The sequence below is a fragment of the Arvicola amphibius genome, chromosome 12 (assembly GCF_903992535.2).
Source record: "Arvicola amphibius chromosome 12, mArvAmp1.2, whole genome shotgun sequence".
Classification (NCBI taxonomy): domain Eukaryota; kingdom Metazoa; phylum Chordata; class Mammalia; order Rodentia; family Cricetidae; genus Arvicola; species Arvicola amphibius.
This window is the reverse complement of record NC_052058.2, coordinates 52,745,985-52,755,333: the sequence shown is the minus strand read 5'-3', so window position 1 is coordinate 52,755,333 and position 9,349 is coordinate 52,745,985.

Here is a 9,349-nt window from a genome sequence, read left to right as displayed (position 1 = left end):
CATCAAATCTCTTTCTTTGTTGTTGGATCTTTCCTCATTAGTGTTCTATAATGATGAAAACGAGATCTGAAAAGATTGAGACATCCATGGGGATGAAGGCTCACAAGGATTAGTTGCTCATAAATAACGGATCACGTTGGTACCAACTAGAATACCATCCCTCAGACTGTGCCTGCTGACTTCTGTTCCTGATGATGGAAATGAATGCTGCTTGAGACATTAATATGATGATCTGCCGTTAGATATGTTTGAGAAGCATAATTCACTGTACCTATAACCTGTATTGTCAGGTCAAGTGTTGGAGAGATAGTAAAGCAAGGCCAATTTCCTTGTATTTCATGTTTCATTGACACTTCTGCCTTCCTTAAGCATGAATACCCTGTCACGTAATAATCACAATGGTTCTGCTCTTTGAGAAACTTTTCATACTCTTCTGTTCTGCTTTTCCAAATGATTAGTGAAGAAGGACTCACGGTTTTAAGAATTGCTCACCAACTTCTTCCTCCGTGTTTTCCCCCACCTGCAAGAAAACAGAAAAATCAGAGCAACCTCAGGGCTCATGTAAGTGATAAAATTGGCATGCATTAAATAATGAGCAAAGGGGTAAACGGCCCTCCCCGAGTCATTTCAGGAGCGTTACCAGATTGAAGAGGAAGAGATGTTTCATGATGGAAGTCAGAATTACCGTTATACACCTTAATAACTTGAGAGGAGCTGTTACATCATCTAAACATATGTCCATTCATATATTTTCATTTTTAAAGAAATTTATACAAAACCTTTTAGGTGTGCATATGTTTTATAGCTCTATCTCCCTCCAGGACACTGAACTCAGAACAAATATCTTGTTGATTTTCTCTGGCTGCACTTTCAAGCCTGAAATCATCTTCTCATTTGCATATTTAGCATTTATATTGTATTTAGTATATATATATACATATATGATTTTGAACAAACTTTTAATCAATTTTTCTATCAACCTCCATAATTATATTGGATACTTATTAGGATGGCAACTAAATCTCTTTACTCTTAGTAGGCTGAAAACTTCTCATGTGGTTTATGCTGTAATCCCAACATTTAGGAGGCTGAGGCAGGATGATTGACATGAGTTCGAGGCTACCTTCCCATACATAGTGAGTTTCAGACAAACCAATTGATGGACAAAGTGAGACTTTGCCTCAGCTACAGCTTTGCCCCAAGAAATGGAGGATCACAATGGAAAGACTCACAAATCTGTATGTTTTCAAGAATGGGAATGGAAAATTATATCATTTTTTTCATCTACACTTTTTGAGAATTTCACATTTGTGCTATATTATATTCTTCCTCCTCTGTTTCCTCTTATAGTTCCCCTTTTCCCTCTCAAATTCAAATCTCTTCTCATTATTATTGTTTTACACACATACACATTCAATCTTCTGGGTCAATTTGGTATTGTTTTGTTTGTATGTATGTGTTTAGGGGTGACCACTTGGTTTGGATAGCCTATATGGGGGCTCACATTTGGAGGAGGCAGATTCTTCTTCCCCTAGAAACCTGTAGCTCTTCATTAGGAGTGTCTTATTCTGAAGTTTCCTCCAGCCACCTGATATTGCCATTATGTGGACATTATTTAGTCAGCTACATTGTTGAGATTTTGGAAATGCAACTCTTGACATCTCTAGAAGACACAATCTCACAGCAGATATCCTGGTCTTCTAACTTTATAATATTTTCACCTCTCTTCTGCAATGTTTCCTGAACCTTAGATGTAGGGGTTGTATTATATCATCAGTTGGTACTGGGCACTCCATGACCAGATGTTCTGTGCAGTTTTGGCCAGTTGTGGATTTCTAAAATGATATCAATCCATGGCAAAAGGTAACTAAATAAAAATTTTTTGATGAGGAGTAAGGGTTAAATTTATCTGTTGGCATAGAATGAATATTTAGAATGCAATTAGACATTATAGTGGTTTAAGAAAGTGACAGTCTTTGATTCTCTTCTAAGGTCTTTGGCCATACCAGCCATAGATTTTTGGGTAGGTTTACAGTACCAGGTATTAAACCCCTTATATTCAGTGAAACTTAAGTCTAACTAGAAAATAGTTGGTTACTCCTAATATATATATATATATATATATATATATATATATATATATATATATAATGTGTGTGTGTGCTAGCGTGCTTGTGTGTGTGTGTGTATTTCTTGCTGGGTCAGTCATTGTGGCTTTTAAGCTTTACAGCTGGGTGGCACACTACACAATGAACTTCTTCTATTCATGTGTAAAAAAATATAAAATAACAAATTTGCAGGTAAATGGATAAAACTAGAAAATATTATACAGAGTGATGTAATGCAGAAACAAAAAGACAAGCAGCACAGGTTCCCTCTTATTCGTGGATCTTACCTACAAATTTTCAGATGTAAATATACAATCTGTAGTGACTACAGAAATCAGGAGAGTAAAAAAGGACCGTGTTGTGAGAAGGTGTTCTAGAGATGGGGCTAGTAAGATACAGGTGTTATGATGAGCTAAGTGGGCAAAATGTGGGAGAGCTTCAGCTGGAAAGGGGGAGGGAGGATAATTCAGAAGAAGAGGTAAGAGGCGTTATATAAATACTAAGGATGCTTGAAAAAGCTAAAAGGAGCCATACTATTTTGTGAAACATGTATGATGTATGCACTTGTGTGTGTATGTATACACAAGTGTATGTGTCTGAAACTGAACTGAAAGTCTCCTCCCCAAGAACTGGAACTTTAAAGTCTTGTTGATAGCATTGCTAAGTAGTTACCTATTTAGAACACAGACAGTTGAGCATAGATCTATCCTATGACTCAGAAATTACACTTACAATGAGAGTAATAAAGTATGTCTATAAAAATCAAGCAGAGTTTTCCTATCAAACTTAATCATAATAGGAAAATTTAACCAACTCAAATTTCATCCACAGTTGACTGTTGAAAAACTATGGCGTTTTTCTAATTAAATGATTGTCAACATCATTGATGAATCTCAAACGCATTATGCTAAATGAATGAAACTAGGCATAAAGAAACAACACACATCACATGACTCCATTGACAAGAAATGCTAGAATGGTCAACAAGAGGCTAGAGGGACAGAAATCAAAGTGGAATCTAATCTGAAAGAAGAGGCAATGACAGAAAAAGACTTTCTGGGATGATTAAGAAAATGTTGTTGCTGTTGAGGGTGTAACATGAGCCCAGACATTTGACTAAAGTCATCAAAACCGCACCTAAAATCTGTGTTATTTTCCTTCATGTAAATTCTGTCACTGTGTAAATAAGAAAGAAAGGAAGAAGCTGTGTCCTTTATTTTTTAGCAAAGTTTATACCTCTCTGGAGACATCTGCTCAGTGCCTGTATTCCCTTCTGAGTTCTGGTCCCACCTAGAACTCACAGACCACACCAGCTAAGTCTGTCTGTGACAGGTAGAACCCAGATTCATTGTTGTCTTCTTTGCCCAGCTATTAGGACACCTGTGAGTTGACCCATGCAGCGACTCACACATTAAGCCTGATGTTTATTTTGGAGTGTCTGTCTGAGAACCCCCCAGAAAGATCCAATACCTTCTGCTGATTTCCAACATCTGGAGTGTTTGTGCACAGCTTCCTTTCCAATGTATTTCCTGCATGAGGTCCTTAGGAGAAATCTAGAAAAGAGATGGATAGAGCTTAAATTCCACTGGCAGACCCTCAGAGAATCTTACTTACAGAATGTGAAAGGTGCAGACTCTTCCTTACCTCTTGCCTTCTAATGCTTGGACTTTAATGGCAGAGCAGATTGAGTTTTTGCTGACAAATATCCAGTCATTTTCCATATTTGCAAACTACCGTGTAATTTTCTTTATGATTCTGTTACCTTTATTCCCTCCTTTCTGTTTAGAAATTTAATTACAGAACAGAGTAAAACATTCCTGTTTAACCTTCTGAACGGTAGAAACAATGTCAGATACATTTCTCAAACCATGGCACAAGGAGCTGTGTGTCTCAGAGGAGAAGTCCAGCAGAGTGTATTGGGATGAGTAAATATATGGATGGCACACCTTTTCTATGACTTACAATTCTTAGTATAGTTATGAATCACCAGAGCTATGACTTTAGTCTATTTAATTTTATAGGGGGGGATTTTCTAATGATGCCCTTCCCCAAGACAATTACTACCAGATGTGATATTAGTATATCTACCAGGATGAGGTGCCATGTGACTAAATAATCACATTGGGAGTTAGCTGTATGTGAATACAATATTTCTACCTGTAGTATATTGATATTTAAATCAGAAGTGTTGGCGAAGCATTTAGGCTATTGCATTGAAAACACTAGACTACTGGATGTCACTGCTGCTAAATTTCAGACGAACGGATTCTGTAAACAATATTTCTAACTAGATGGTGATTTAAGAAAAACCACTTAAATATTCATTTCTAGTTATATTCAGTGCTCTTACTCCACCCCTTAACTATTTCAGTTTCTTTGGTTTTGATTTTCCTTTCAGGAAGACAGACATAATGCCCTAAGATAATATGACTCTTTTTTTCCTTCTGTAAAGTAAGTACTTTGTTTTCTTTTGAGTGAAGACTGTGCTTGTGCTTGGAGAGAAACAAAGCCTTTGTAATCAAAGGCAAAGACAGCACATTTAAGCATTTAATGCTTGCATCTTGATGATTTCATTATTGACTTCTATTAAGCTCTCTCTGGGCGAAGAACCAAACTCCCCCACAGCTCTACAAAGCTGCATTGCTGGATCTATTTGCTATTAAGTTTAAATCCTCATTTCTCCCCATGACACGCTTATTGGCTTGGGATGACTTCCTCCTGGTCCCATGGAGACATCTGCAGACTCTGTATTAAGTTTCTAACCCCTCGTTCTCTTTACCAGACTAATAGTACCTTGCTATGTGTTCTCTCTCTCTCTCCCTCCTTCCCTCCCCCTCTCTCTGTCTCTCTCTCCCTCTCTCTCCCCCACTCTCTTTCTCTCTCATCTCTCCCTCTGCCACTCACTTGTCCTTTCTCTCTCTCCCTACTCACCTTCCCTTGGCCCTGCAGTCCACTCTCAGGACAATATTCTTCTTGCAAGGTGAGTCCAACCATCCAGAAGTAAAGTAATGAGATTATGATTAAAAGTACACCCTGATAGTGGAGTATCCATCAACCTGTCATGGAAATCTTATCTCTGGTGCTGGTCTCATCAATCTGACCTTTCAATTACAATCCTCAGTTCATGCCTCTAAGTATATAGAGCTCAGAGATGGAGTATGAGGTACACAACTCTTTGTTTGGCACCCATGCCATTGGTGCAATTGGCTATCTCTTCCAGAATCCATATCTTCCTTTTAAAGTACTTTTTGTTCGGACTAAATCTGGTCATTTTTATTTTGACTCTGGCATAACGGTAACTCCCGTGTTGGAATGCATCTACCATTTACTCTCTTAGACTTTCCACGATTCAACTTCCTTGTCACACAAAGAGTAGTCGAAGAGGGTAAAGTTGGTCTCTCCTATGTGAAAATTCAGAAATTAAGTTGTCTGCTGCTCTCTCTGCTACTTTCTAGGGCCTGAAGATTCCGTATTCAGGTGGATAATGGAAAGCAGATAGTGGAACTGATTCTCAGACGACCCTCCCTTAAGCAGCACATGTCATTTCTTACCAGTCCCTGGAACTAGTCACATGATCTTGCTGACAAAGAAGAGAGCTAGGAAACAATGTCCCAGTGAAAGGAACCTTCTACTACCTACCTCTTGTCTTGTCTTGTCTTGTCTTGAAAGAAGAACAAGAGTCTTGTGTAAGCCTCTAGCCACAACCTCCTTCTACAAATCAAAACCACTTTACAAATTAACTAATGCTTATTTTAATTTTAATGCCAGGCTATATGTTTATTAAGTTTCAGTTAATACCTAACTTTTGTCCTTTTCTGTACACACACGGCATTGAACTGCTTCTGGACCGTGTACTGATACAATAAGAGCTGATTTCATCCTACACATTAAGAGAGAGCATGATTACAGGTTCTAGACATCTCGTGTGGAAGCAGATGACTCTATTAGACACTGGGAAGCACCCGGGCTTGACTTAAACTCAACAGAATGGCATGTATTAAGCGTCATTCTATGCACAAATAAAAGAGTCAGCTGTTATGCAAAGAATCCACCTGGAGCCTTTCAAGAGGATTTGTGTCCTTTCTTTATGAAAGAGACTGCAAATTCACTTGCACATCTCAGTGACCAACTCCCTTGACCTAGGTAGATAATAAAGTTCTGGGTAAAGCAGCACCATGTGTCAGCTCCCAAACGTAGCACTGTGAGCATCAATGTTAGTCAGGTTTTTCTGCACCTTGACCTCATTCTCATTTTCATGATAAAGTTGGACCAGCTGAAATCTTAGACTTATCAATTCTTACAGTCCAGTGCATCTGCATGTCAACTGATATTTTTCTAAAACCAGAGAGAAGAGCAAAGGTAGATTTTTTCAATGTCATTAATATCTGACTAATTTAGTCACCTTCAGAGAGAATATATTGTAATCCTTTTTTGAGAACAGCAATAAAAATATGAGGTATAGTGCAGTGAGAAATCTTATTATTTAAAATAGTTGATTAGGAATATGTACAAAGCCAATCTGTCACTTCATACGCAATAAAATCCATCACATTTAGTTCCATACAGAGGATTTGGGTCAGTATTGCTGCAAAGATACCAAACACATTGTAACACTAGCTCTTAAATTGGTCTTTAGGCTGGCCTGGGTAGGTCAAGAATTGAAAGTCACTGCTTTTGGAAGTCAGAATACACACACACACACACACACACACACACACACACACACACACACACACGTATATACATATGAATACAAACACATACACACACAGACACACTTCCTTCAGAAGTAAGAGTACACATACACACAGACACAATGCCTTCAGAGTTAATAGTGTACAGAGAGAGGGGGGAGGGAGGGAGAGAACGATTGTATGAAGATGGGGTGGGCCACAAACAGACCACCTCTATTGCAGCATCTTCCCACCAGCCAGCTGCCCACCACGGTAATTAATCTGTTTTTCATAGAGAATTCAGCACGGTAACTTCTCACTGAAATGTGTAACTGTCTCAAGGCAACGGTCCTAAGTGGGGAAGAAGCTAAGCATTACTGCTGGAAACCAAGCAAAAGGTTTGAGTGAGGGAATCGTTTCTGTTTTTAGATGATGTAAAGTAATGCTCAGGAGGCCAGAGAGTAGTTTCCAAAAGTAGAGGGAACTCTGTATTGACCACAATGGGAGATTGCCAATGCACAGGCCAGTCGATTGCTGTCCGGAGCTCTATCATTATTACAGTGCTTATCTTGTGTCTTGAATGGTACTTGAAAGATCCTGATAAGAGCTGTAGATTAATCATGCCTTTTCCTTTGAATAGCTTCTGTCGAGACATTCTAAGAAAAGAATGAGACAGTCCCTTACTTAGGAGCTGTGAAATGTAAAGAACCATAGGGATCTTTTAAACAATGATAGTCACATGATTAAGGAGCATGCATGAAATAATTTTTATTGGTTAGAAAGAGACTACAAAAATGCTGTAGTTAAGCGTAAGCTGTGTGTTTTCCTCTGACGGCTGTAGCCAAAGTCAATGGAACCAAAGCGTACATGAGAAAAGATAGCTAATAGCCATAATTGTCATCTTAAAGAATCTACATTCATACAAGTTTTACAGCAGTTCCCTGAATAATATGAGCACTTGGTTGATACACTGTTCCTAAGGCAAAAAAAAAATCTTACATGGAAATGCAAGCTCCCAGATGAGAGACTTGAGCCAGAGTTTAAATTGCTCCTATCACAGCACATGACGTCTGCCCAAGCTGCCTTTGCATCTGCCTTTTGCTGAATTTAAGAAAATCCCTTTTCTTTTGTGAAAAGAGCTAAAGGACAAAAGAATAGAGGAACCACTGGAAGCGTTAATTAGGAGCCCGAAGAAGGGAGAGTTGAAATCCATACCTTCCAACTCTCATACCCATGAGCTGTCAGCAGAGACAGTTTTGGCTCTAAAATGATTGCAGTTGCTTTATAAAAATTTAAAGATCCAAGAGTCATAACATGAAAGACTTGATACACAAGTAAGTACATGAAGATTTATGGGTTTTTTTGTTTTGTTTTTATGCTTAGTGATAAAAGAAAGGTTAAATCAGGGCAGGAAAACATGGCTTAGCAAGGACATGCGCCTAATGATCTAGTTTTATTTGTTCATCCTTGTCTTAGGAGATGAGCTGTTCTCCAAAGTTGTCCTCTGACCTTCACAAATGCACATGCACACCCATGCACATACACCCATGCACAACATTCACTCACAAAACACATCTATACACATGTATGCAGTAATAATAAAAAATTAATGTAAAATAATGCAATGTTTACTAATTAATAACTAGAGAATATATAGTCACTGGAGTATAGACAGGGCTTATGTCCTTATATAAAGCTTATTTATGCAAAGCTGTCTTTACACCATGTGATGATTTGTGAGTAATAAGGGTTTATGTTTCAGAATAGTTTGGTATAGTGGGAAATAATTTTTCTATAAAGGTTCTGAACTTCACCTTTTCTTCCTCCTGGTAGCACTGATATACTAGCATCACACATCTCATGGAGACAACACAGCGGTTTCTTCACAACCTCCAGTTTGAAGGTTGCAGTTTAAACCTCTCTGGGTATCACTTCGTGTACTTCATTCCCCACCACACCATCCACGGCAGTTTCCAAATCCCATCCAGTCCAGTAACTTGAAGAATACAGTGATGGCAGAGAGTATTGAGTTTAGTACGTGCCAAGCTCTTTTCCTTCTCCAGTGTCACTCCCATGAGGGAAAACCACACATATATGTGTGTATACATACATGAATACACACATGCACAGCATGTGTGTGTGTTTATTCCTCCCTTCTGAGAATGTAAATTTAATGTTAAAGAATGTAATTTTTGTCAGGGTAAGCTAAACTCTAGGAAGTCACAAATCAATATGATGGTTTAAAAGTATTGTTTTAATCCCACAAAAACATTTTTATTTGTTTGGTATTGGTGCAAAAGCATGACCTAGTCTAATCTTTTTAAGATGCTGTCTTTATTTTTGAGAATCTTATACATGCATACAGTGAACTATGATCATATCCACCACTATGTCTCCCTACAATCCCCTACACATGTGGCTACCAGTGGCCACACCCTCAAAAAATAAAACAATCTCCTTCCTCTGGCAACTGTCCACTGCCAATAGCTTCTCGGTATGGTGTGGAGCCTGGAGCTCATCTACAACATCTGTGCCGGGACTTTAGCTGGCTTGGTCTTGTGTAGGTAA